Raw genomic sequence first — 27049 nt, forward strand, 5'->3', positions numbered from 1 at the left:
CAGAAACTACTTCTAGTTTCCCTAAACAGTTTGAAGAGGTTTTCTTTTGTTGTCTTGTTCTAACTGTAGAGTAAAGCAACCTTGGAAAACTATTAGGGAAAATATAAAATATATATTGAAATGTATTTATTTCAGTGTAGTGTTGTGCTCTCATGACTTTAAATAGGTGGAGAGTCTCTGCTGGAAGAAAGGAAAAGAAATTTAAACCTAAGGCCAGAATGATTAGTCAGTGAGTTTGAGCTGCAAGTTCATGCCTATTAGGGTGTGAAAAGGGAGCAAAGAATTTCAACATGAAATATTGATATGTGGGAGGGTGCCCACTTCTCAGGAGGTCAATGGGATAGCACAAAAGACAATAAACGAGAAAAGTGTTTTGGGTTTCCCCACATCAAATTGTTGTTGTTGGGGAATCATTCTTCTGAGGAGAAAAGGTTGGCATCTTGACACAATACTAAAGACTTAATATTAGCATATTCTTCAGGTAAAAAATGGCATAAGGAAAGAGAAGTGGACAGTTTGTGACATTCAGAATAGGTGTTTAAGAGTAACAAAAATAGTTGTTGTTTGTTTTGTTGGTTTTTTGGTTTTTTTTTTGTTTTGTTTTTTTTTTTTTTTTTTTTAGATTTAGAATACAACAGTTTGGACTAGATGCATTCTGCTGTCTTCTGCTAAGAAGGAAAAGCATGCATCTGGTCACTGAAAGCACAAATATGTTGAAGTGTTGGCTTCCCCATGGGCAATGGAGTGGGAAGCAGAACACCTAGGGTCACTAGGGTGTAGAGTCTCTGTGAAACACATGCTATGTCATTCCTCAGTCTGCTGGTCTTCGAAGCTAGAAATCATTTATTTTTTTTCCCCTACTTCTTCCATGATACTTCATCTTGACCTCTGTGAAACTACTTTGCCTCATTGTCCATAGAATTCTGAAGACTAGTGCAGAGCCTTGATAGTAGTATCCTAGGGCAACAGATTGTTCTAATACCATTATCTCAACTAAAAAGGCCAACACCTTCTGTAATCTCTGTCTTCCCCCCTTGCCCTGCAAAATGCCAGTCCGACTACTCTTATGATGCAAGCTGAATAGTCTTGGAGAAACAAATGGAAACTAGCAGCTAAGAAACAATAGAACGTGGTATGGAGAACCTGTTACGATTTTGAAAATTTCTCTGAAGTGGAACTGCAGCTAAGAACAGTAAACTGTCCCTTATACTGGCAGGAGGACTATATTACCCAGAATGACAGTGGCATTCAGCAGCTTCTGCCACAGTTCATGCTATTTATGTGGCACTTGTCAATGTAAGAAATGCATGCTAGTATTGAGAAGCATATGGCTCATATTGTGCAAACAATAGTGTAGTTGTTCAATCTTGAGTTGTCCCTTAGTTTAATGAATATATATATATATTAATCTAATGATCTGCAGACCTTCCCTATGAACTGTGAAATCTGATTTGAGATATCTTGTCTGTTACCTTACCTAATGTGGCAGGCCCCAGCCTGGTGTGAGCTAACTGTCTCTTGGGATGGGGAGAATGAGGTGTTATGTGTTTGAGCTCCATTCTTATAGGCAATGTGTATGCATATGATTTAGGTCTCTTGGTTCTGTAAACTCTGTTCTGAAACTGATAATGGGTGTGGGCAATGAAAATGTGCTCAAGAAAAAGCTTAAATGGCCTTTTTCTAAAGTAATGTTTTGTTACTAAATAAACAACAAATTCCAGACCCATTTAAGAATACTCAGGGACTGGCTGTGGCTGGGCATCAGTCTGCATGTGGTGAGTAATTGCATCATGCATCGTGTGTACATGTGTATACACATCATTATTATTTTCCCTCCCTTTTCTGTCCTATTAAACTGTCTTTCTCTCAACCCATGAGTTACCTTTTTCCAATTCTTTCTCCCATCCAACTTAGGGAGGTGGGGGGACAGAAGAGGGGAGCAAGGTTAGCGAATGGCTGTGTGGTACCTAGCTGGCTGCCAAGTAAAACCACAACAGGATGCAAGCTAATACTGCAAATACAACAGGAAGCATGTGGCCTCCAAAATTCACTGTCCGAAACCCTGATGGGGAGTAAGTGCTCCCTGCCGATTTATTCCATTATTTACCAGGCGAAGACAAAGCTGTCAACAATGATATCTCCTTCCCAATTAAGCTCACTATTACAGTCCATAAATCACAGCATGCCTTCTCTGTGGGGAAAGAAAACCTGTACAATTTCTGAAAATGTTCATAAACAGTGTGTGGGAAATAGCTCTTTCTTTTTCTTAACCAAGCACATTCCATCATATTGCTTTAATATCAAATCATGACCAAAACTATTAAGGAGTCTAGGCAACTGTTATGTTTTAATGCCAGGTGAAGGTCTGCTGAAGTGTTTGTGCTTGTTGTTTTTTGTTGTTTTTTTTTTTTTCTTTTTCTCACAGGAGGCTGATCATCTTGATTAGTATTATTTTCTAGCTCTTTCCCACCAGGCCATGGGGAGTGGGGGCATCTGTCTACAGGGGTTTCTTGTTCCAATACGATATTGTCTGTCTTCCTAAAAGCATCCAGTGACAGAGCTGCCAACACCTTTCCCAGAGAGCTAATTGCAGTGCTCTGCTACCTGAATTCGGGAAGCTTCCATTAGTGAGCAGCCTGGCTTTCATGCTACAGGATAAGCCTATTTCTACTTCTGCTTTTTTTTTCTTTTTTTTTTTTTTTTTTTTTAACTTCATCATAGGATTGCGTTTGTGTTTTTTTGTTTTGCTTTGCTTTTGCCAGAGCATTGTGTGAGAAACTAGTTGAGCGCTGTAGGACACAGTCCTTTACACTGTGCAAACCAGAGGGTGTAGTCACAGAACAGCCACAAGATGGCAGATTGGATATCGTATTTCCCTGTTGGGAGTGTGTCCACCTGCCTGCCCAGCTGACATGAGAGAGAAGTACTTCCTGTGTCTCCTAGTCACATAAGAAGAGTAAGGCCGGGTATTTCTGTCAGGCGCTTCATAATATACTTCCTGTAGGACAGGGGGAGTAGAGGCTGAAAAGTGTCTGTTCATATAGTGTTGTGTCTTAGCAGTTATGCAAAACCTGTGACCCTATAGAAAAAGTGTAGTAACCCAAACAGCTAATGATCTGTTGTGGATAACCACAATTTATGTATATTTTGAATGGCAAGTATGGGAAATAGCTGTGCATATTTCCTAGATATAAACTAGTATATTTGTCTTAGTGGCCCTGCATATGCAGTTCATTTTATGTTTTTAGAGGCTTTACCACTTAGAAATGAGATTAGGAGGAGGTAACTGGAAGTAATGATCAGCAAAGACTAGGAGCTTTGGGAGAAGAAGGATAAAGCACTTGCTCTGCCAGCAGAAGCAATTGTGCTGGGTCCATACCACTGTTGAAGGATGTCCTTTATGGCCTTTATATACTTACTGTTCCTGATAACATTACAGGTTGTCCTTGCCAAGATAAGTATGTGCTTTACTGATCAGCAGAGTCTGGATACTTGGCATGAGAAGCATAGTGCTTGTGCTAAAGAAACCAACACTGACATAAGGGTGTCTGCAGCAACTAGAGAGAGGCAAGCTTATACTTACTAAGTCTAAAAGCTGTAGAGTAATAAATACTTCAAAAAGTTGTCTGTGGAAAAAATTTAAAGTCCTCTTTTGTCCTTGTGGTTTTGAATCACCTAACCTGTTTATGTAGGATGTGGTGAAATGAGTCTGCTGTGAAGAATTTTGGCCTGACTGACAAATGCATGTCTACTCAGAACTTTTGGGAATAATCAGTATTTAAGTTTATTGAGTGTATGGAGCCCATGTTGTCAGAGGTGAGCTGGACCTGCATCTGAGAGCTTGTCTGGTTTGTTCACTTCTTCCTACTTCTCTTTTGTCTCCCATTTTTCTTCTCTTTAATGATGGTTAGGTTTTCCTCTACTGTTTTGTTACTAGTCCAAAAACATACTGTTTGGAACTCAAGTCCCTGTGCTCTGATGCATTGAGATGGTGTTTTCAAGCTGGAGCCTGAGTGCTAGCTCCAGGCTTTCTCTAGTCTGTTTCCATTATATTATAGCAATGTTCCCATATCACACAGTTGGAAATCTATTGCGCTGGGTGCTATACATTCAAGCAGATCAGGGAGGAGAGGAATCCTGGCATGGTTAGTTCAAATAAAATACTGAATGAAAGCATGTCAGGGAGTGTATTAACAAAGATTTGGAATAATAGAGCTCAGACGATATCATGAAGAACATTAGTGGGGACTATCCTGACTAGTATCCTAATAAAAATGAAGTCTCAGGCTTCACTGAATATCTGCTAGCAACTCTAGCCCAATCCCAGCTGCTTCATGGGGAATATGGTTGAGAGCTGTTAATTGCTGCAGTTCTTTTAGATCACTTGAAGATCTTACAGGAGTTGTGCACTCCTGGAGTGATTTTAAAACCAACAAAGAAAAACCAATTAACCAAATTAAGTGCAACAAAGAAGAAACTGTGGTGTAGAGAAGCTGTTCAGTGGGGTGTCTTGATTTGTGTGTGTGTGTTATTAGTTAATTTCCTGATTTCTCAAGTTAAGAACATGAGTAAATTTTAATATATAATAGGAAATTGCTATTGCTGGAGATGGTATGCATTTCAGCCTCAAACCATGCAAAATGTTCTATTTGAAAGGGGGGAGAGGGACCCATTCTAGGCAAAAAGGATGAGAATGCTTTCTTCTTTCAGATGGTAAAGAGAATATACATGTGTACAGCTACAATTTGCAGCTCTTAACTATATCTGAGCTTAACTTACAAAAATTTTTAGTAGAACGCTGAGCATTTTGTTATAGCTTATACAGCAAATCTGTCAATCTGGAGCTGCACAAAGAATGCTGACACAGGTTCACATGTGCAAAGAATTTCTTTATTGGGATCTGTAGCTGGTTGAATTTAAGAGCAAAAGTACATTTGGGGAAAAGGAATACTTAAATGGGGCAGAGTTAAGAAGAGGAGAGGGAATCCTGCAGACCTTCCATTGAGTTTATCTAGCAATGTTCAGCCATGTGGCTTTACTATTAGCAGTCAAAAGATCAATCCTTTCCAACTTTTAGTGAAAGTCTGATGCTCTTCCTTTCCTTGTTCTAAAACTGAAGCTGAATGCAACTCTTGTTTTTGAAAATACCTTGAGGTGCTGAAATGAGTTCTATCAAGCATTTTCACATCTGGTAATACTCAACAGGAGAAGTGGATATGAATTTCAATGTGTGTTGGAGGAATTGTTGATCAATTTACTTTAACATTGCCTCCAGAATCTGATGATAGATCAGTACAAATGTGGGTTGGAGGGATGCTTTAGTGGATGGGAGGAGAGATGATCAGATTTTTAATTTGAACATGGTCTTTAGACTGTTGCATTCATAAATAAAGATCTAAGATTCTGAAAAGCTATTTGTGAAATGATTTTTAACTCTTGTAGCCATGAGATAGTTATTGAGGGGATTTGTTTGATGTCTCTAATGTTGAGTTGAATGTTAAATTGAATAGATTTGATATGTGCTCTTTGTGTAATAAAGCTTCAGTACTGAAAAGGGTAGGAAGAGTTGGGTAATTTCATTTGAAAAGGAATAGATTTGGTTTCCAGTACTGAAAGGAAACTCAGTGAAGGGTGCTGATCTCCTGAGAACCTAAAAACAGCCTTAAGAATAGGGGCAACAGAGTGTTTTGTATGTAGCCTTGGAAACAATGTCTGAAACAAAGAATGATATTATTTTTACACCTGCATCAGCACTGTAGAAAGGTCACAATCTGTAAATGCACTGAGGACTCCTGTATTTTAATAGCATCTTAAACTAAAAGGAAATACTGTTATTTATCTTGAAGTAAGTTATAACTAAGAGCATGAAACATTGTCAGCTGACCAAGTACACTGGTATTCAGCCTCATAAGGGAGGGGAATGTTTGCCGGAAGGCTGAAGTTACACCAATATTCAACAGTTTCTTAAAGCATGTTGCATGTAACCCCATCAAGCCTACTGATCATCACTTATGCACACTGTGCAAAGCCCTGGGGAATAAAAAGGATACACAAAGCACACGAATCAAACTTCTAGAATTAATATTGGGGCTGAGTAAGCACCCATGAGTTGAAAAAGGGTTTCGGCAGAACGTGGAGGACCTGGTAGAAACCAATTCCAATATGATGCCTCTCAGTTTTTTAGTCAAGAAAAATATGATCCTGGGCCTTAAACTGTGCTCATATGTTCATATAAATGTGTTCACCTTGAGAAGCGGCCAGACATCAGAATGGACTGCCCAGGGAAGTGGAGAAGTCACCATCCCTGGCAGTATTTAAGAGATGTGTAGACATGGCACTAAGGGATTTGGTGTAGTGAGGGGAATTGTTAATGTCAGGTTGACAGCTGGACTTAATGATCTTCAAGGTCTTTTCCAACCTAGATGGCTTTGATTCTATATAAGCTGTTCAGCATGGAGGGAGGAAAAACAAAACAAAACAAAAACAACCATTGAACTAACCAATGAATTCCATTATGATCCTGATAGCTAGGAAACTGGGACACATCTATAAATATCACAGACTACAGATATTCTGATCAACTCTCTTGGTAACTTATAAAGATAGTTAATACAATCTTTTTTTAGACATTGTTGCTAACAGAGAATCATCTTCACAGAGAATCACAGAATCACAGAATTTCTAGGTTGGAAGAGACCTCAAGATCATCGAGTCCAACCTCTAACCTAACACGGACAGTCCCCACTAAACCATATCCCTAAGCTCTACATCTAAACGTCTTTTGAAGACTTCCAGGGATGGTGACTCCACCACCTCCCTGGGCAGCCTGTTCCAATGCCTCACAACCCTTTCAGTAAAGAAGTTCTTCCTAACATCTAACCTAAAACTCCCCTGGCGCAACTTTAGCCCGTTCCCCCTCGTCCTGTCACCAGGCATGTGGGAGAACAGGCCAACCCCCACCTCTCTACAGCTTCCTTTAAGATATCTGTAGAGAGCGATAAGGTCGCCCCTGAGCCTCCTCTTCTCCAGGCTGAACAAGCCCAGCTCCCTCAGCTGCTCCTCGTAGGACTTGTCCTCCAGACCCCTCACCAGCTTCGTCGCCCTTCTCTGGACCCACTCAAGCACCTCGATGTCCTTCTTGTAGTGAGGGGCCCAAAACTGAACACAGTACTCGAGGTGCGGCCTCACCAGAGCCGAGTACAGAGGGACAATCACCTCCCTAGCCCTGCTGGTCACACTGTTTCTGATACAAGCCAGGATGCCGTTGGTCTTCTTGGCCACCTGAGCACACTGCTGGCTCATATTCAGCCGACTGTCCACCATCACTCCCAGGTCCTTCTCTGCCTGGCAGCTCTCCAACCACTCATCTCCCAGCCTGTAGCTCTGCTTGGGGTTATTGCGCCCCAGGTGCAGGACCTGGCACTTGGCCTTGTTAAACTTCATGCAGTTGACCTCAGCCCATCGGTGCAGCCTATCCAGATCCTCCTGCAGAGCCTTTCTACCCTCGAGCAGATTGACACACGCACCTAACTTGGTGTCATCTGCAAACTTACTGAGGGTGCACTCAATGCCCTCGTCCAGATCATCAATGTAATTTCTACAAGATATGCAATGAGGGCATTTGATCAGTGGTTTGGAGATTGAGGGCATATACTAAGACTATTACCTGAAGCAGTATACAGCCCTTGAAGCAGTAAATACCTGCTTAATGACTAGCCACTCTTAATTGCCCATATTATCAAAGGCTGTTGACTCTTTGCTATGTTAAGGTTATGTATATATACATACATACACACATCTTCATTGCCTCACGCTTACTTCAGCAGTCTGTAGTAGCTATAGAATACAACCATTCTAAGTAAATCTGTTTTATAACGTGAAAAGGACAAATGATACAAAGTAAGGTAAAACAGGAGGAAAAAAGAAAAGGCACAGGGCCCAGAGTAGAAGCTAAAAGGATCAAGTTGAGCAGAGAATCAAATATTTCCTTGAATTAAGGAAGAGACCTTTTCTCTGTTCTTACGCTTCGTAAGATTGTTCTTTGATGTGGTCATTACACATGAAAAAAGAAGTGGAAATACAGCATGCTGTATAAACACATCCATCTATATGAATTTTGAATGCACCCAAGCCTGAGACTTTTATACTTCAATATTTTTTCACAACTTGCTTGCTACAGGAATCAGTGCTCTGCTGTAGCATAGTAATATAACATAGTACTATTTGGTAAGAGAAAGAAGTATCTGATGGAGTTGATTTTGCAAATGACTGACTTAGAAGGTGAAAAAAGCACAAAAACAAGCAAGCACAGAGCGTTTTTCACAAAAACAAGGTAGCAATGAAAAAATCTTACTGACGAACTGTTCTGGAGGTTTTGTGTTACTGATGCAAAGGGCTAGAAGATCCAAGGCTTGAAGTTAAAATGTCATGCTTCAGTTCAGTTGTAGTGTTGAAGCTGTGTTTATTTTCCTCTCCGTGTTCATGTGATCTTTAATGTTTGCAAGTGTCAAGACAGGTGCTATACTTGTTCATTAAAGCATTATGTCAATCGGTGCTTTCATGATATGCAAGGAGAAAACGACCTTAATTTGTCAGTCAAAAATAGAAAATAATGAACTTGAATACACCTTCAAAGCGATCTGGTGGTAACAGAAGACACCTCTTTTGCCATATACAATAAATTTTCATTTGAGACCTAAGCACCCAGTGACTGCTCATGAAACAACCCCCCCCCCCAACAGAAGAACAATTGCATTAAGAAATACCAGCTCCCCAGTCTTTTCTTAGTTTACTTTGTCTGTCTTTCCAGCCTGTTATACATGTACTTGATGGCTCTGTGGCAGGCACTCTGCATTATTTTCTGTTTCTATACTAGCTGAGTCCTTCACAGGATAAATCATTGTTTGCATTTTCCTTTCAAGTTACAAAAGTCCTTTCTTTTTCTGTTAGGTCTCAGTTTGGCCAACTAAAATTTTATTTTGGTAAAGGGGGGGAAAAAAAAAAGACAACAACAAAAGAGCACCCCAAGCCACCTAAGAAAATAACTTACTTCAGTGGCTTACATGATTTTTTTTATTTTTTTTTTTTTTGCTAACAGTTGTAGGGAGTGCATGAAGGCACTTAGCAGTCCTGATCAATAATGCTGCTATCAAGTTTTGAAAGTTTCTGCAAAAAGCTTTATTGAAGTAAGCCATCTGTAAGCAATTAATCAGGATTCATGCATCATTTTTCTTATTAGAAGAACCAAGATACCTATGGAATTGTCATTTTTAAATTTATGTGTGTGTGTGTAGATACAAATAGATGATATCACTTAATTCTTCTGGTAACAGTGATATACATTAAAATATATGATAACAGTTCTAATAAACAGTTTTTCCTTGTATAATATCTGCCAATCAACATTAATGAATGAATCTGCACAATAGCCTTGAGGTAGAGGCTTTCTAAAGCAGTTGGGGAAGTTGAGGTACAGAGCTACAGTTTTGCCTGAGGCCAGATATGTAACTGTGGCATGCTGGAATGAGATTTCTTTGCTGTAATGCCTCCAGCTGCTGATTTACCCACAAGAGGATCCTTCCTTTCATGCATCTCCAAGAGTGCAATCAAAGCACCATGATGCTCTGATCAGCTGCTTCTGTAATGCAAAGATACAGTGTTCAAGAGGCAGGAGAAAAGCCAAAGACAGATCTTAAACCTAGAAGAGATGTCTCCTCAGATGTGATATCCCCTTAGAATAGTTGCAGTAGCACAGCTTTGATAGAGTCAAAGCAGTTGCTTCGGTAAAACGTGAAGGAATGAGGTCTCAAGCTCACTGATTATTGACTTGTTTTGGGGGTGGGGGAATTTACTGATAATTTTTTTATTGAATAGGTGTGTATTTCATAATGCTGAACTACTCACATTCTTTTCTAAGTGTTCATTGCAAAAAAAAAAAAAAAACAAAAAAACAAAAAAACTAATTTTAATTATGATTAGTGCTTAAGGCTTTATCCAAAGGCTACTAAATTTCCCCAAACCCCTTGGTTTCTGAGGTTTCTATTGTGGTTACTAGTAAAAATTTCATGAAAACTATTTAAGTTTTTTAAATTCTCATTGGTCAAGGCTCTTATCTGTCAAAGGTTTGACCTGGATGCAGTATCCCTTTAGTCAAGACAAAAGATCTTACTTTGTCTCAGCATACATTATTTCATGTTGAAAAAATGCATGACAAACTTGTACAGCAAAGGCAGCCCAAAGGAGACTTCCAACACAAGCTGCTGTCTGTTGATTTAGACAGACACCAAAGCATACAAGGTCAATATTATGAATGTAGTATAATGCTGAAAGCATTGTTACTGTAGAAACAGTACCATATATATATATTTATTTTTTTAATCCATTTCTCTGATACCACTAATTTCTCTATTGACCTAATGCCAGAGTTTTTGCAATGAAAGGTTATAGCAACAGTAGGATATAGCAAAAGTAGGATAGCAACATCTGTTTGTTTTGTAAAACTGGCAAGAGAATGATTTGGAGGAAAAGAAATCTAAAGACAAAAATTAGAGTTCAAGTATGAATATTAGTTATAACTGCATTTTTGGAAATAGATATTTAACTCTGCCCAAGTATCATGACAATTTCAAACTACTGTTTAAGGCAGATTAGTGTTTTGAATTTTAATTACGTAGTTATCCTAACAGCTGCCATGTCAAACTATCTTTTCTGAATATGTCTCTTTTCTCCCTCCCAACTCTGAATTGGCTTGTAGTACTGATTCATTCCATTCTTGCTAGTTCTAGTTCACCTCTCTCTATTCTGGATCCAGTGATATATTCTTTCCCAGTCTTCAAATATTCAGCATTGAAACAATTCCATGGATAAGAATATTGAGCTTTATTAAGGATATATTAGTAATTTTAAGTAGGTAGTTGTGAATTTTTAGCTCTAATCTGTAACAATCTGACCTGAACATTTTATTGTAGTATGAAGTTTTAGGTATACTTGATTTGTTGTGTATAACTCATTTGAAACATCAGATCAGAAAAGCTAACAAACTGGTAAATTAAATATTGCAAGCTATTAGCAAAGGATTAGATGACAAAACACAGAACGTTGTGCCATTGTATGAATCTTTGCTGTACATCTTGAATACTGAACAGAGCTCTGGCCATCTCATCTTTTTAACAGGATTTAACAGCTTAAGAAAAAGTTTGGAGAAGGGCAAATAGATGGATCAGAAAGATGGAATAGCTTATATAGACAAATAAACCAAACAAAGGTTTGGTTTATTAACCAATAATAATAATAAATAAGTGGGGGTGGGGTGGGGTTGGAATATAACAGGGTAGAAATCCATGAAACAGGATGGAAAAAGATGTACACAAAGTGAGTATTTACCTTTTTACAATTCAATAGCTTAGAGGAAACCAATGCCGTTATAAGGTAACCAAGCTTTAAGCAAATGAAGATTACCTTTTCACCAAAGAGACTAAATCAGGTCTGAAAGTCATTGGCACAACATGTCTGGAGGACAAAAGTAAAAAAAGTGTTGTAAAGGAGTTAGAAATAGCTCATGAAACTAGATAGATTCATTGAAACACATTTCCACTTAACAGTTACTAGACAGGGTAATAGTTGACTCCCAGGAGGTGCTCTACCTCTAATAAGAAAACACTTCTGTAGTATCTTGAATTTTTATTCCTGTTTACCACTGTTGGGACTAACCAGAGACAAATGTAGAATTCAATAAAAGTTAATAGCAAAATTAATGAGACCGCAGTGATAACAGGGAACAATAATATAAATTTCCTTTGTAAAGGTATTTTTTATTTTTATTTTTTTTAAACAGACCCAAAAGTTTTAAGGAGCCAAGTTTCTGAAGCATGAGGTCACTGAGTCTTCAAAAACCAAACTAGACACTGACTTTTTAATGTCTTTGGTTGCTTTCTCAGATCATCAAGCTGTCCAGCATTTTTCAGTATTGAAGCCAATATTGATTTCTTTCCATTTTTAATAAAGTCACTGAAAGTGAATATCAGAATATCATAGCCTCCATGCATAATTCAGCACTTGTTGACACTGAAGGCAGCTAAATAAAGGAAATTTGATTGCTTTTAGAAGAAATTCCTAGGCACCTTATTTATGGAGTTGGTGCATGAAAATCCCCTTCAGTTTGCCTTAGATTAAAATATATATAAATTATTTTAAGCTACCTTATCTACTTGAGCTGTCACACTTGTACCATAATCATCTATACTGTTTTTTTCCCCAAAGTCTTGCTTAAACTGAAAAAAGTGTGTGTAGTTTTTTAGTTTAAAGTATTTGGGGAATTTGAAGGATCTCTCTTCTGCCTAAACACAAAAAGAATAATGACCTAGACTTTTTCTTTATTATATCTAAAGGTGGAATTCTTGTCTGTGAAGGGATTTCCTTCCTTCAAGAGCTATTGTGAATGAGAAAAGCCTGAATAAAAATATGAAATTGTCTTTCAATACAGAAAAAGAAACAACTTGAGAATCTGTTTATCAGGAATGATTCCTTCATGAATTAAATCAAATCATAAAGCATTTATACTCTGCAACCTTGATTTTTAAATATATGTAACCACCACATGCTGAAGAATTCTTTGCAGCACCTTTTAGCTGCAGCAACCCAAACACAATGGCGTATTCTCAATGGTTAGACAGAGAAAGTGTGGTGACAGAAGCATACTACAGTTAACATGTCTGTAATGAAACATTACATTTTCTGAATTAAGATCGTATATAGCTCCAAAAGGACTATTGGACAGTCAGTTTTGGTCTGGAGATCTTAATCATAAATCAACTGTGGACTGATTATGTTGTGGTACTGGAAAGAATCCCTATAAAAGGCCCATAAAATTGCAAGATATGATGTGCTGGGAAAACAGATTTCCCATGTTCTGTCTCATAGAGAGCTTCATTGTCTTGTTTAGTCTTTGTTGTACTAAATCTTTAGTAGAGTAGCATTGTTTTATCTTCCTTCAAATTTGTGTTTTTCACTCACTTTGAATTCTGCTTAAAGGAACTTAGAAAAAACTCACTGTATCCTGCAGTATGGATGCAAGGAACTACATGCTTTTATTTCCCTGAAGCCTGAAACAAAAAGACATTTTTTAGTGTATTTGGAGTCATGCTCCTTGATATTTATTCTTTCTTCATATTTCTTTCTAACCAATATTATTAATTAGCTATTGCATGAGGCCCCTTGGGACTTCTGATTAAACCAACCACTTATGCAAAAAATCAATCTTTCAACGGCAGGCTTTGTTAATCTTCCAAATCCAATTTCCATTTCTCACATTCCTGGTTTATTGATTATACTTCAAAATTCTCAGATCATCTGTTGGGCTTATTGAATTAATCTGTATCTAATAACTTAATTGTCTTGAAAAACAGATGTGCTACTTCCACTGAACACTAAAATTTGGTTACAGACAACTAAGGAAATGACAGCACACACGCACATATTTATTTAAAATCATTTAATTACTTAAACTTTCACACTGACCTGCAGTGAGATTGAGTATGAAGGGACAAAAGGGTAAGGAGACTATACTTTATAAATGAACTAGGTAAAACCCTGTTTTTTGGTGTGGTTTTGTGTTTGTTGCTTTGGTGTGTTTGTGTGTGTGTGTGTGTTTTTTTTTTGTTTGTTTGTTTTTCTTCTGCTACCACAGCGAACTGTGTTTCATTTGTAGCATACAACACTTGTTTTCTTATGGGGAGACATTGACATAGCCCTAAGTGCAGTTAAGGATGCTGCTGTATTTAGTTTTTGCTATGGATGCCCAGTGCAAATTCCTCCTCTGAAAAAAAAAAAAAATAATAATAATATTTAAAAGGATAAGAGAACTAGAAACACAGATAAGCGGAGACAAAAGTTGCTTGTCTGTGGTTATACAAGTAAAGCTGTTTCACTGGGAATCCCTCTTTCTTAAGAAGAAAGGTCTGCCAAAAATTGCTGGATGGCAAAGCTGTCCAAAAACTAATAAAGGGCAAAGGGAGGACCCAAAGGGTGGGGGGAGGGATACAGTGATCTGTTGTTAGATGTCTTTCCCCACGTTTTCCCACTCTGAAGTTTCCCCATTCTAAAATCTGGGGGGGTTGTATTTGAACACCTTACAAATTCACGTTTCACATTAACTGATCTTTGTAGTAATGCTATATTTCTGTTTCTAAGTATGTTTTTGAATGATTGCGTACAAACAAAAACATGAGACTGGAAAACACAAAATACTAAATAACAAACATAGAAAATGTAATCATTTCTTCCAGTCAGAAAGGGGTTGGTATTAGCAACCCTGTTCAATAATTCACCAATCAATTAAAATAACATTATTATTCCCTCTTTCCACTTAGCAGTAACAATGTGTAAAGGTCACTTGCCATCTAGTTAGGGAGAAGAAGGCAATTAACATCAGAGTAAAATGGAATATTCATTTTTCTGTTACACCATGTAAGCGTGACATGTTTTCCTACTTAAGATGGAGTCATCAGTGATAGCAGGTTTGAGCTTTCACCTCACTAAGAAATTAAGGAAGAATTTCTAAAACATTGTGCTGACCCTACAGATATTGTAATTTAGTGTATAAATAGCTGGAGCCTAAGTTGTAAGAGGTGATTGCCATTTAATATAACAGGAATTAGGCTTCCAGCCACAATACCAGGAATGCTTCTGAAGCCATACTCTTGTTAATTCACTTAGGTTTCTGTCTGTGAGCATTCAGGTCAGCACTTTGCTAGGAATTTCAGGCATAAACAGTGTTTTTCTTCTGAGATGGGGATTTTCTCTTTCCATTGATCTTTTTCCCTGATAAGGGAAGTGAAACTTCTCTTATTTTTTTGTTGTTGGCCTCACATCCCAAAGTTAATGGGGAGGGAGAAAGCTGAATGGATTGAATACAAGCTATCTTTTGCTGAAAACTGTGGAGTTATAAATGAATCCTAGGACCAGACTTATGACAGTCTTGGGTGAGCCTCATCATATCATATTCCTATGTGTGCCAATAAGTCAGGATAGTTTTGAGCTGCACTTTGTATGCTGCTCACTTGGATTCCTGACACCTTTATGTTTTGTTGCCTCTAAGCATGTTACTGGGCTCCATTTCCTGGTGTTTGTTTCAGTTTTTCATCAGTCTAGCAAATTTATCACAATAGTTTTCTGTGGCTATGGATACATATTAAAAAATAAAATCTAGGAAATAAACCAAATTGCTATAAAAGTTCTATTCAATAAACGATAGTGTTAATATTTATCCCTTGAAGTGTTATGAAATATTAATGCTTTATCAGAAGCAAGGGATAAATTTAATCGTCGTTTCCTCAGAATGCACCATTTAGTAATTTGGTTTCAGTCTTCCATCTTGCTTAGGCTACATTTACTTCCATAACAATTTTGAAAGTTGTTAGCCTGCTTGTATTGATACACTTGGCCTCAGATGTTAAGTTACTTCAGATTTTAAGAAAACAAGGGAGGGAAAATAAAGGAAAACATTTATTAGTACTGCTAGTAAGGAAGAAAAAATTTATTTTAATAAAATTTACTTTAACAAAATTTATTTTAAAAGTAAACCAGCAAGTACTCTCTATGTGAATGCCTTCAATTTCCAAATACAACAGGATGCAGAGCATCTTTGTGAAGTTACCATTTCACTGAAAAAAGAGAGCTTTGAGACTCTAAACTCTTCTGAAAAATCTAGTGTCACATTTGTCTTTTTCTTTTCCACTGACAGATTTAACAAATGTTAAGCATTTCTGTCATTCTCATGTTAGCATATGAAGTGTGAAAATTAATTTTACTTGCTAATTGAAAGATAATTGGTTGGGGGCAGGAATTTTCACTCCATTGGGAGGAAAAGAAATTAAAATAAAATTAAAAACATAGGTCTGCTGCAAGTCAGCGGGAGGTGGCATGGTCCTTCCTTGGAAAAGTTTGTCTGCAAATTAGAGGAAAGGGAGGTGTAAGATAAATCTTATGAACTTAGTCCCAAACAGCTGAAGGCAATGAAACAGAGGAGCATATACTTTTTTTTTTTTTTTAAGTGTTTCTTCTAGAAAGAGATTGAATCTATAAATATACATTGTTATAGCAGAAAACAACCTTAATGGATAACTATACCCACAGAGGACAGAACATCACAACACAGAGCATAAATAGTACTGCTAAACCAAGAGCTGTTCTTCTCTTAGCCATGTGTTTATTTCAATGGTAGGTAAAATGGATAGAAGAATGTGAGGCATTAAGAATATTTTTTTTTTTGTAGTCATGTTATACATATGTAGCTATTGTACTTTGCTACTGAGATGTCAGCTTTTTCTCTTGATAAGTTCATCAAATTGGTCTCAGTTGTGCATTGTTAATTTCATGGAAAACAAAGATAACCAAACTTTGAGCCTTGCTGCTACTTACATTGAGATGAAAAGAGCTGCCTTGCTATTCTTCTAGGGGTAGCTATTCATAGCTCTCCTCTGCTACAGGGTTTGCAAAAGGGGAGTGGGGAGTGCAGGGTGAAAAATGGGCTAAAACTATTTTCTACACCATGCCTTATACTCTTTTGCTGTTTCCTTGCTGCTGCTTCATCTCTACCTTTATCTTATTATCTACACTGTAAACTATATGGGGTAATGATCACCTTTTTATTCAGCATATTCATAGCAGCTAGTACTGCAGCAGTCTGGACCAGAAGCAGGAGTGATGTGAAATGTCCTAAGAAACCGCTTAACATGTATGCAGCAGAATTGCACCTCACTGTTGGAAGTCATTTAAAGGTCTGTCTCTTGATGGATTATATGAAAGAAAACATACAGGGTAAAGTGAAGTGGATGCCTTAGGAAATACAGTAACATTTTAGATACTCTTCTCTGAGCTTTAAAGAGTCCAAATGATTAAAATTTACAGGAGAGGATTAATATAAGTACGTCTCAAAGTACTCAACATATGGTTACAATAGGCACAGCTCCACTTTCACTAAATGCACAAGGGCATCTTTCTATTACCTTTGCTTGGATCTAGGTCTAATCCTAAATAGCTCCAACAAAGAGGGGCCAAATATGCTTTATCACATATTTTCCTGGTAAACTGAGTGTGTATAACTTAAGGTTGCAGTATTTTCCTCAAAATGAAACCCTGAAGAAGAGGAATCCCCACTGTAATCTGTGGTGGTTCTATGTAGTTCAGTGGGGTCCATATTTCAATTAAATAATTTCACTTGTATCTCTGTAACCCCACAGATCTCTTATTTCCTTTCAGTGCTGCCAGCATAGGATGACCCAACTTTATTATGCAGTGAAAGATCATCTCCTTGTCATCAGGACAAGGCATAATGGCTTTAAACTAAAAGAGGGTAGGCTTAGATAAGATGTAAGGAAGAGAATCTTTAGTTTGAGGGTGGTGAGACAGTGGAACAAGTTGCACAGAGAAGCTGTGGCTGCCCCATCCCTGAGAGTGTTCAAGGTCAGGTTGGATGGGTTTTTGAGCAACCTGATTTAGTGATAGCTGTCCCTCTTCACAGCAGGTGGGGGGTGGAACTAATTGATCCTTAAGGATCCCTTCTAAACCAAACTGTTCTATGAGTCAGTCATTATGTGACCCTGAAAACAGAGCACAACAGTAGGCTGAGGTGTCAATGTGATCAAAACAGAAAAGCATATGAGTGGATGCATGCATGCAAATATATTTAATATTATGCAAGAGCTATTGGAGAAAATACTGGGCTGATTATACATCCTTTGGTACCATTAACAATGTTTTAGGTGAAATATTGGTTCCCATGCCCATAGACTATGTTATAAAGGTAAAACATTGTTGGAAAAAACAAATAGGCATTAATCAGCATAACATGTTCTCCACTTCTAACATGCCTTTTCACATTTCATGGCAAGAATACTTGCCCATTTTCACCCATGTTATTAAAACATGGGATTATTTATAGAATAGATGCCACGGTGTATCTTCATCAGGTTCATAAACTTGCAGATGGGCTGATACCTATGACTAACCTGTTTTTTGTTTTTTTTTTGTTTTTTTTTTTAAACAAATTAGAAGACTCTATCATGGATTAACCACGTGAAATGTCCTTTGAATATGTTACACAAATTCTTTGCAAGAAGAAATTGCAGCTGAAATAGGCACAGAACATAAAAAGTAAGAGGGGATTCAGAGACACTGGAATGTAACTGGCTTTTTTTAAAACTTCCTGTTAAAGTCCTGTTTTTATTTTCAGTTCTGTTCCCAGTAAAACAGACAACCTTTTTCAAAGTAAAGGAGGTCAAAATGCAATTTGCTTGTGTTTTTTATAGAATAAGAGGTAGTGTTGTTGTGTGTTTTTTGTTTTGTTTTTGTTTGTTGGTTGGTTGGTTGTTTTTTTAAAGTGCTTCAGTAAGTAACAGAGGACATCAGATCTGGACACCTAAAGGACCTTGTTGCAGATCTTCAAATATGCTCATCCTTGCAACAGTTGGAGTTTTTCTATCTATAATGAATAATGAGCTTAAGTCCAAGCAGCTTTTCTGAGCTGTACTCAAGGTACATTACAGTTGTCATGTAGGAAGTCCCTAATGTACTTGGAAATCTCAAGATAAATTTCAACATGCAGAGGTTTGTTTGAGGACATGGGAAATAATCTAATCTACTATTTCAAATTTAATTTAGTTTTAAGAAGTGTTCTTACTCTTTGTGCCCCTGTCACAGTTGCATGCTGAGAGTATTGCACATCACATTAGATTAAGGTCAATTAGCAACTTTATAAGGGCTTCTTTTTTTCCTTTTACTCTCTTTAAATGAAGTAGTACTGCAATTTTATGATTAAAACACTGTCTCTTGAATCATATCAGATAAGAGACCTTAGCTGGATTCCAGTTGTGATTAAGATTATGATTTTTGGCCTAAACGGTCATGAGGAATCACTGACCTTTTAATCAGCACTGATTAAGAAGTCGTAGCTTGCTCTCTGCCTGGTACTCCACTACCTACCATGTGGAGCTTATAGCAATGAGATAATGTGCTGGCAGCAGCCCTAGGGAAACTCAACTTCTGAGCAGCTTTGTGGTCGAGATTTCCCAAACTGATGGCGGGTCTTAATTTTTATCTTTCATTAAACAATTCTTTCAATAAGACAATTCTTCAGTGCAGAAGAGGAGAGAGGGGAGAAATGGCAATAGGTTACAATTTACTGTTCAGTGGGTAATTTTAAGGTTTCATGCAAAAAGGAAAAATGGGCAAACAGGAAATGACAAAGAAATGCCCAACTCATCAATCTGTTACACGCCCTTTAAAATGGCTGCTGCCCATTGGATAGAAGTATACTAAAACTCATCTGGAAAGCCTGTTCTTCCAACTGTTAAACAGAGTTATGGAGATGCTTCATGTTTCAGCCAAAATGTCTGTTATCAGTGACCATATGACTTACAGAAAGACTTTCATAGTAAACAGAGAGATAATGATTGCACTGAAACAGGAGAATAACCCCATCTATTTTTCAGCTTCACAGAACAAGCTATACGTTCTACTTATTGAAGGCTTGTGAGGTTGTTTCTTCCTAACCAGAACAGGAACATCAAAGTTTTGATACTTTGGAAACTGTCCCAAAGAACTTTTTGAGTACTTTTCTGTAAATTTGTTTTTGGTGCCAGGAGGACATTGATTGTGAGCAAGGAATGTTATTGGTGTTAGTGTGTGTATGTGTATCTATATGCAAGAATGTTATCAGTGATTTATGTCTGGCCCTGTTCTGTGAAACATTATAGCCCAGAATACTGGATATTAAAGTGACTGGGTTTTGTCTATTCTTGTGTTCACATCAGTGACCATCATTAGCCAAACAAACTAAGAAAAAAGATTCCCATTAGCTCTATTTGGGGTAGGCCGATAGTAATCTGATGGTATGTCAGAAGAAGAAAAGAAATATGCACTTTTAATTGACTTAATAATCTTCTATTGGGCAATGATTAGAAGACAATTTTCATAATATACATTCTCCAGGGCTATCTCATCTTGCTTTAAATGTCATACTGACTTGGGAATGTATTATTATGCTTAACATACATTATAGCTAGTGATGTTAATAGCCTTAATGTACAGGGCGATGTTTCTACAGACTAGTGAGTCCATGATGTAGGAGCTTTTGGCATAAATAGCAAGAACGGATAACTAGTAAGAAATACATAAATAGTGTATGAAAATACCAGGAATAACAAGACCACAAAAGAATGACGTGGCTGGGTATTCTGTGCAGCAGTGTGTTGGCAGTCCCTATAAGTCCTGGAAAAATATGAAATCTAATAATGGTAGGCATGTAGCTGGAATAATGAAAAGCTGTTTTGACGATGCCCAAAATGTGGCAAGATAATAAATTAGCAAGTGAGATGTCTGCAGACAATTAAGGGACTAATGAAAGTCTATGCAAAGAACTTTTGGTCTTTAAGGATGAGAATTTCCTTAATCCCAGTATGATTTTTGCCACCCTTGTGTGATCACCTCCTTATAATGCTGGGTTTGCTATCCACTATACAGAATGGTACTGAACAGAGAAATAGGGATGGAAGGTCCAGTGATGCACAGAGCTATGTGCCAGGACAAGGTTGACTGGATCATTCTAGAAGAATAAGGGTTCAAAATAAGCTCTAGAAAACCTGCAGTGGCCTGTGAGTAAGCAACTGTTACCTGGACTTCCCATGGTGAGCTGTAAATCACTGGAGTTTCTAGGAAATCAGTAGTCCCTGGAGAGCTCAGAATAGCTAATGTGCCAGTGTGGTACAAAAGACAGACTCTGGAAAGTGTTAAGGCTTCACAAACAGCTACCCAGTGAAACCAAGAAAACAGATGTACAAACGACTCTTGTCTTCCTGAAAATGCCAGCTATGACCCAAAATCTAGCACAAGTAGCACCAGTAACGAATCTTAGGTATTACTTATGTTCCAGATCAGTCACATAAGTTGCTTGTTTTCAAACAGTCTGGACTTATGTGCTTTAATATGGACTAGTTCAGGATATATCAAAAAATACTATATTTAACTATGTTTCTTTAGGTAGCTGAGGGAAGACAGGTAAACAATAGTAGATTGGGATGAGATAAATACTGTATTTCTCTCTGAAAGTGAGTAAAAGAGACAATTTTATATACCTCCAGTTTAAACTCTGACACCAGAAAACAATATCAAAAACTGAAACACATTCAAGCAAACCATATTTAAGCACTTAAAATCTAACAATCAGTAGCAGTCAGCATGGATATTAGGAACAAGTCATGTCAGATAAATGTAATTGTATTCTGTGACAAGCCTTATGTATAGAAGAAAATGCCACGTGTTCTGAGTGCAGTAAGATTTCTGAATCTTACATGACATTCTAATATCCAAACCAGAGAAACATATGAGTAATTTTTTTGTTATGTGCATGAATGTTGTAGGGTTGCAATACCATGTATAAGGAGTAGGTATGCACAACTAACTCTCGATGGCTGTATGGGATCTACAGGAGTCAGACCTAGATAAAGCGCCATTTGTTATTATATTGTCAGATGAGGCCTAACTGAAAGGACATTTAATTATGTTGTGGAAAACAAATGTTGAGAATGTTCAAAAAAAATTTTGAAATTTGCAAACTGATCCAAATAAATCAGACTAGTTGATCAAATGGATTGCATAGGTTCCTGAGGTTTCCTATTATTTTCTCAAAAAGGAGGAGTATTATGGCTATTTCAGATACAAAGAGATAATTGGAATCACATTACTGAAATCAGCAGGAGCCTTCCTGCTGACTGTCAGACTCACAAGGACTTCACGTGGGCTACATAAGAAGACAGGGTCAAAACTAAGTCAAACAAACAGCTTTTGAATTCAGATTCCATTAGATGATATATGGACTCAGAAGTCCCACTTTTCTCAGAATCAGAATTTTTATTGCTTGGAAATTTTTCCATAGTTTCTGCTCATCATGAAATTTTCCCTCAGTCCCAATAAGTACCAATTTATTCACTTTTGTTCCTCCTTCATCCTTATTCAGACTAACTGATCACTAAGAGTGATTACCCACAAAGATGTGATGAAGGCCATGGGATGTTCCTGGGACGATGTGGGACAGTAGGAAGGTAACAGAATTTCTATGCTGATTTTAAATTCCTTTCTCTGGGTAATGGCCAAGATTTATAGAGCTTAGCGCTGCCATCAGAGTTTTTCCAACCGATTTAGTTTTTCTTCAGTATTTTTTCTATAACATGATAAAGTGCATTAAGCTGAAGGGACTTAACCAGCAAATCTACTTATGAAAGAAGTAAAGCTTAACTAGTTAAAAAAAAAAAAAAAACAAAAAAAAAACTGTATTTAAATTAACTCTGTGAAATAATTCCAATCACATATACAATGCAGACCATCTGTAATGGTATTAATTTTTTCTTAAATGGTACTGGGCATATAGACAATAATATAAAGTATTCAAAGCTCTTCAAAATAATTTCCAGATAATGGTGCAGTCTTTCCTTATTAATGACTGGCTTTACCTGGGTATAATTCCATTGATTTCATGTGAGTTAATGGTGATGGGATCCAATATATTTCTTACCTTCAAGAATATTTTCAAAGGTTTTGTCTTCCGTCTGTATGCAGAAGGCCACTGGGGTTCATTCTACTTTCAGATGGTGCTGAATTAAGGTATTTTAACTGCAAACAAATATTGCTTGAGTTTATTGTTCAGATAATCAACTTGAATGAATGTGTTCCATAAATTCCAGAGGCTGGCTGAAATGCATTGAGTTTTTTGACACATCTTCATTAAAAAAAATCCACTGTTAGAATGATGGTCTTACTATATGGCACTGTATGTTGTTATTCTCAGATTATTGTCAGTATCCTGGGTTTCATAGTAATCTCAAATTTAATATGCAAGTTACTCATATGGGGGAATGTAAGAAAAGTGATAGCTCAATTTTAGTGGGCTTTGGGCCGACTAGTCTTCTCTCGGATTTTTTTTTATTTTTTAGTCTCTTGTTCTTTTCATATGTTTTTAAGTAAGCAGGCCTTAAAGAGATATGAAGCTTTGCAGTTTTACAGGTACTTTTTGACAACAGACTCGTGGTGTAAAGATTTATGACTACTTCAATAGGAGCAATTTTCTGTGGTTTTTTTTTTTAAGTTAATTTAATTCTCTAAAATATTTTCAGGCACATTTCAGGCTGGCAAAATGACATTAAACTGGCCATCAGCTTATCCTTAGTATTCTTTTTGTATTTCTGTGCCTGCCGTGATTACAACAAAATCCACAGCAAGAACTATGGTTAAGTAAATATTTAATATTACTGTTGCTAGTAAGGAGCATGTTGAAACAATAGCATCAGCTTTTTTCAGGACATTCAGAGTACTCACTGTATTTGTGGGAAAAAATGCGAATAGTGTTGCTTATATCAAATTGGTATAACATCATGGTAGCTGCTGCCATTTGATTGTGTAATAAAATAATGGATAAAATGAATGGAATATTCAATTAGTATAGACTAACTATGCTAACACTTTCCAATCTGTTCTCTCATGGGAGATTTAGATCAGAAGGTATTTTGTAAAATTCCAGCATTGCAACAGTGACCTATTCGTTGGTGAGGCCCATATCTCAGTTCATATTCGAATTCAGTCTCTTTGCAGTTGGATGTACAGTCACAGTCCAGTCGCACCAGGAGCTGGAGCGAAATAAAAGATGACAATTTCTAATTTGTTCCAAAGTCTATAACATTGCTATTCCTAAAATACATTTTCCAGCTGTTTTGCTACAAAGCTAGTTTAAGTATCTTCTGCCTTCAGAATATCGTATTTCTTTATTAAAAAGATTAATGCAAGATATAGGACCTAATTCCCACTATGAGAAACATTTAACAAGAGCTGATGCAAAATTTCTTTAGCATCGTTTGTCTCTATTGAGTTAAAGATGAAAACTAATAAAAGATTGGGGGGGCGGGGGGGGGGGAGGAGGAGGTGCAGGGAAGAACTTTGTAAAAAATATTTGTGAATATATAAGAGGCAGAAACACCTACCAGAGCCCAGGAAAATCCAGCAAATTGTCAAAGGTTCAATGTAGTTGAAAGTTATGAGGCTACAGATAAGTAGGTGAATGAATGCGTTGCATTGCTTTTCACTACAAAAACTAGTTGGGAAAAGAAGTCAGTATTGAAAGGAAAAAGATCTGAATGCTTTTCTAAAACTGCTTTGTCACCTAAAGAAGTCTTACAATAGCTGAACATTTGCAATTGCGAAGATAAGGTTCTTTTTTCTTATGAGATTTCTGAACTTTACTCCGGTTTATAAACTCTTATTAAAACGTCCTAGTAGTAAGGGAAATTGAAAGTGATGTCTAATTTTTAAGAAATTAACTGAAAAGTCCAATCCTTATTCTGTGTTAAGGGGGATAGAAACTATAGCACGTAATTTAAAAAAAGTTGGCCTTTCTGACAATTTCTGACAAAGCAGGATAAATTTCTGATGTGGCTTGAATTTATTTTGGTTTGGTCACATAAGAGCTTTTTCATGCATTTGTATTTGCTTTTTCATGTATTCTCCATGAAACATGAATTTTTCAGGGAGTACTAATAAAAACAACCATACTGATATACTGAAGACCTGTTTTCTATGCTATCAATTCACAAAATTTTTGTTAAATCTAGACACAACTCTGTACATTTTTTTTCTGCTCCCATCTTTTACTGAACAGTCAGTTTGGATTACAAGCAGCTCATGTTTTATCTGTTCTTACTGTCAGATACTGAATAACCTGGACTTCTCTGGCCTGCCTTGGTATGTATAGTCAGTCAGAGGTCCTCTCAGGAGTACCTGACATCCATAGCTTCCACATTGGAGCTGGGACAGGTGAGCAGCAGAAGAATGGGTAGAGATCTATCTAGTGTCTAGTGTCAGATCTGTCTGTCTTACTCAAGCAGTTATGTCCTCTCATTCTGTGGGTGTCAATACAACATGGCATAAATGTCTTTTTATTTTGAAATAATATTAAACTGACATCAGTTCATCTAGGTACAGCTGCTTTATTCTAGCACACATCAGTTGTCACTGTAATACATTTAATTGAACAAGTAGCTCAACTAAAATGCATGCGAATATTCTGGAAAAAAAAAAACACTTTTCCATATAATGCCAGTTTATATAGTTCTCTCTATGTATTTTTTTCTTGCTGGATAGTTGTTAAGCCATATAACAGTTATATAAAGAGCATATTCAACTGAGGTCTTGAAAACTGAAATAGACCTATGTTCCAAAAGAGATTGATTTCAAATAGTCTTAATTAGCTGTTTAAATTGTCTTTTCTTTCTGAAGCTTCTCCTCTTCAGTTATAACTTCTAGCTTTTCTTTAATACCATAATGGCTAGACTCTCACAAAGACACTTGAAGCTGACTAGAATACGTGCACTAACATATTTAAGGTATCTTAAAATGTGAAAGTGCCAAATGTTTCTAAATATCCATTTATATTCCTTTATGAGTAACTCAGGCAAATGAAAGACCAGAAGTTCGCAGTCTTGTCACAGCATTCCAGGATGTGAAGTTTTAAGAAAAGTGAATTTTGGGGGAAAAAAAATCGTAATGAAAAACCTAGATTTCATACTGATGGGTGATTAAGCAAGTAAACAGAGCATTGTTTGTTTGTTTGTTTGTTTTAAACAAGTTGGAGGGCAAGCATCCAGGCTGTCTTCAGGGGTTTTGTTTTAAGTGCTGTCTGCTCTCACATGCTATTTCTTTATGAGTGAGACACCTGATTAAATCTATATTTAATGAACTGATATCTTGTTCCCCTTCTAGGGAACTCTGTATTTTTACCATTAGCGGACTGAACAATGTATGAAGTATTGCCTTTTCTCCCCACTCTGTTGGTACTCAGTCTGTCCCCATTCTGGCTGGGTCCTCAGCCTCTTACACTTTTCTTACCCCAGACCTGAGATTTGGGTGACCCTTGCTAATGCAGCCTTGGAAACCATCTATTTTCCCTGACTCTGCCAGGCAACCAGGGTACGAGCTCGTCATGCTCCATCCCTCATTAGTAAATAGCTATTTATCTGCCTCGAGTCTTCACACTAATCACTGTGTTTGTCCTTTAGATCTTCCTGTAATGTTGTTTCAGTTTGTCAGCTTTCTGCCGGTCATGCATTAAGGACAGCTGGCTGGCAATCTATCACGTTGCTTTACGCACCACAGCACAGTTTGACTGACGTGAGCTGACATGATCCCACACTTGGTAGCACAACACGACAGCTTAAAATATGGGAGTGGGTCATATCAGCCCTCTTAACACTCCTTATTCATTTCAGACCCAAATTTACCTCTTTTCATCTTTAAAATAAAAACACCTCCCCCCTTCAAAAAGAAAAAAAAAACTATGTTACAGCATTTTCTTTGCTTCAAGAGTAGAGAACTCTGAATGTGGCTTTCTAGATTGTTTATTTTTACTAATCCTTTTTAAAAATATTTCTTTTACTCTTTGTTTTGTATTGGAGTGCTGTGAGGCTAAAAGCTTGCAGAGAAGGATAAGGCAGGTAGGAAATGCTCTGAAGACAAAACAAATGACTGAATCCTGTCTTAATTTCTGTCCTGCTCTGTAAGACCCAAAGCTCTTAGTCACTTAGATTATTAAAGGCACTTGGATTCCAAGTCCTCATTTGAATAAATAAAGCTTAATTCTTAATACCTTTAAATACCTTTTTCTCTAAGTAATTTTAATTTCTCTTTGTCCACTATTTCCTTTTGGGAGATTCATTTTCTCCCACCGTGTGATAAAAGGAGAGGTTGGAAGTTTTATAGACAGCTAAGGAAGATTTATAGAAAGTATCACTTTCTTTTTCCCTATTATAGGAGACTCCAAGCTTATTATGTACTGGCAAGCTTCTGGCAAGAACCCTTCAAAGGCCCCTTATTTATTTTAAGTGCATCATTTTGGCATACTAATACTAGTGTTTTGGCATTTTACATTTACTTTTCTGGTGAAGATGCCTTTACGCAGAGTGTATTATATAGCTACAAGCCATCTGTGTTGTAACTTCATTTCAAACATAATCTA

General features: G+C 37.1%; 1 long non-coding RNA gene across 2 annotated transcripts in view; it reads left to right on the forward strand.

The window, feature by feature from the left end:
• LOC137858944 (uncharacterized) overlaps positions 1-27049 on the forward strand; it is a 51728-nt gene that overhangs the window by 12292 nt on the left and 12387 nt on the right. For both annotated transcript variants that reach the window (XR_011098085.1, XR_011098084.1), the window contains exon 3: positions 22010-22094. This is a non-coding gene — a long non-coding RNA (uncharacterized lncRNA). The remainder of the gene's footprint in view (positions 1-22009; positions 22095-27049) is intronic.

This window comes from Anas acuta, chromosome 6 (assembly GCF_963932015.1).
Source record: "Anas acuta chromosome 6, bAnaAcu1.1, whole genome shotgun sequence".
NCBI classification, from domain to species: Eukaryota; Metazoa; Chordata; class Aves; order Anseriformes; family Anatidae; genus Anas; species Anas acuta.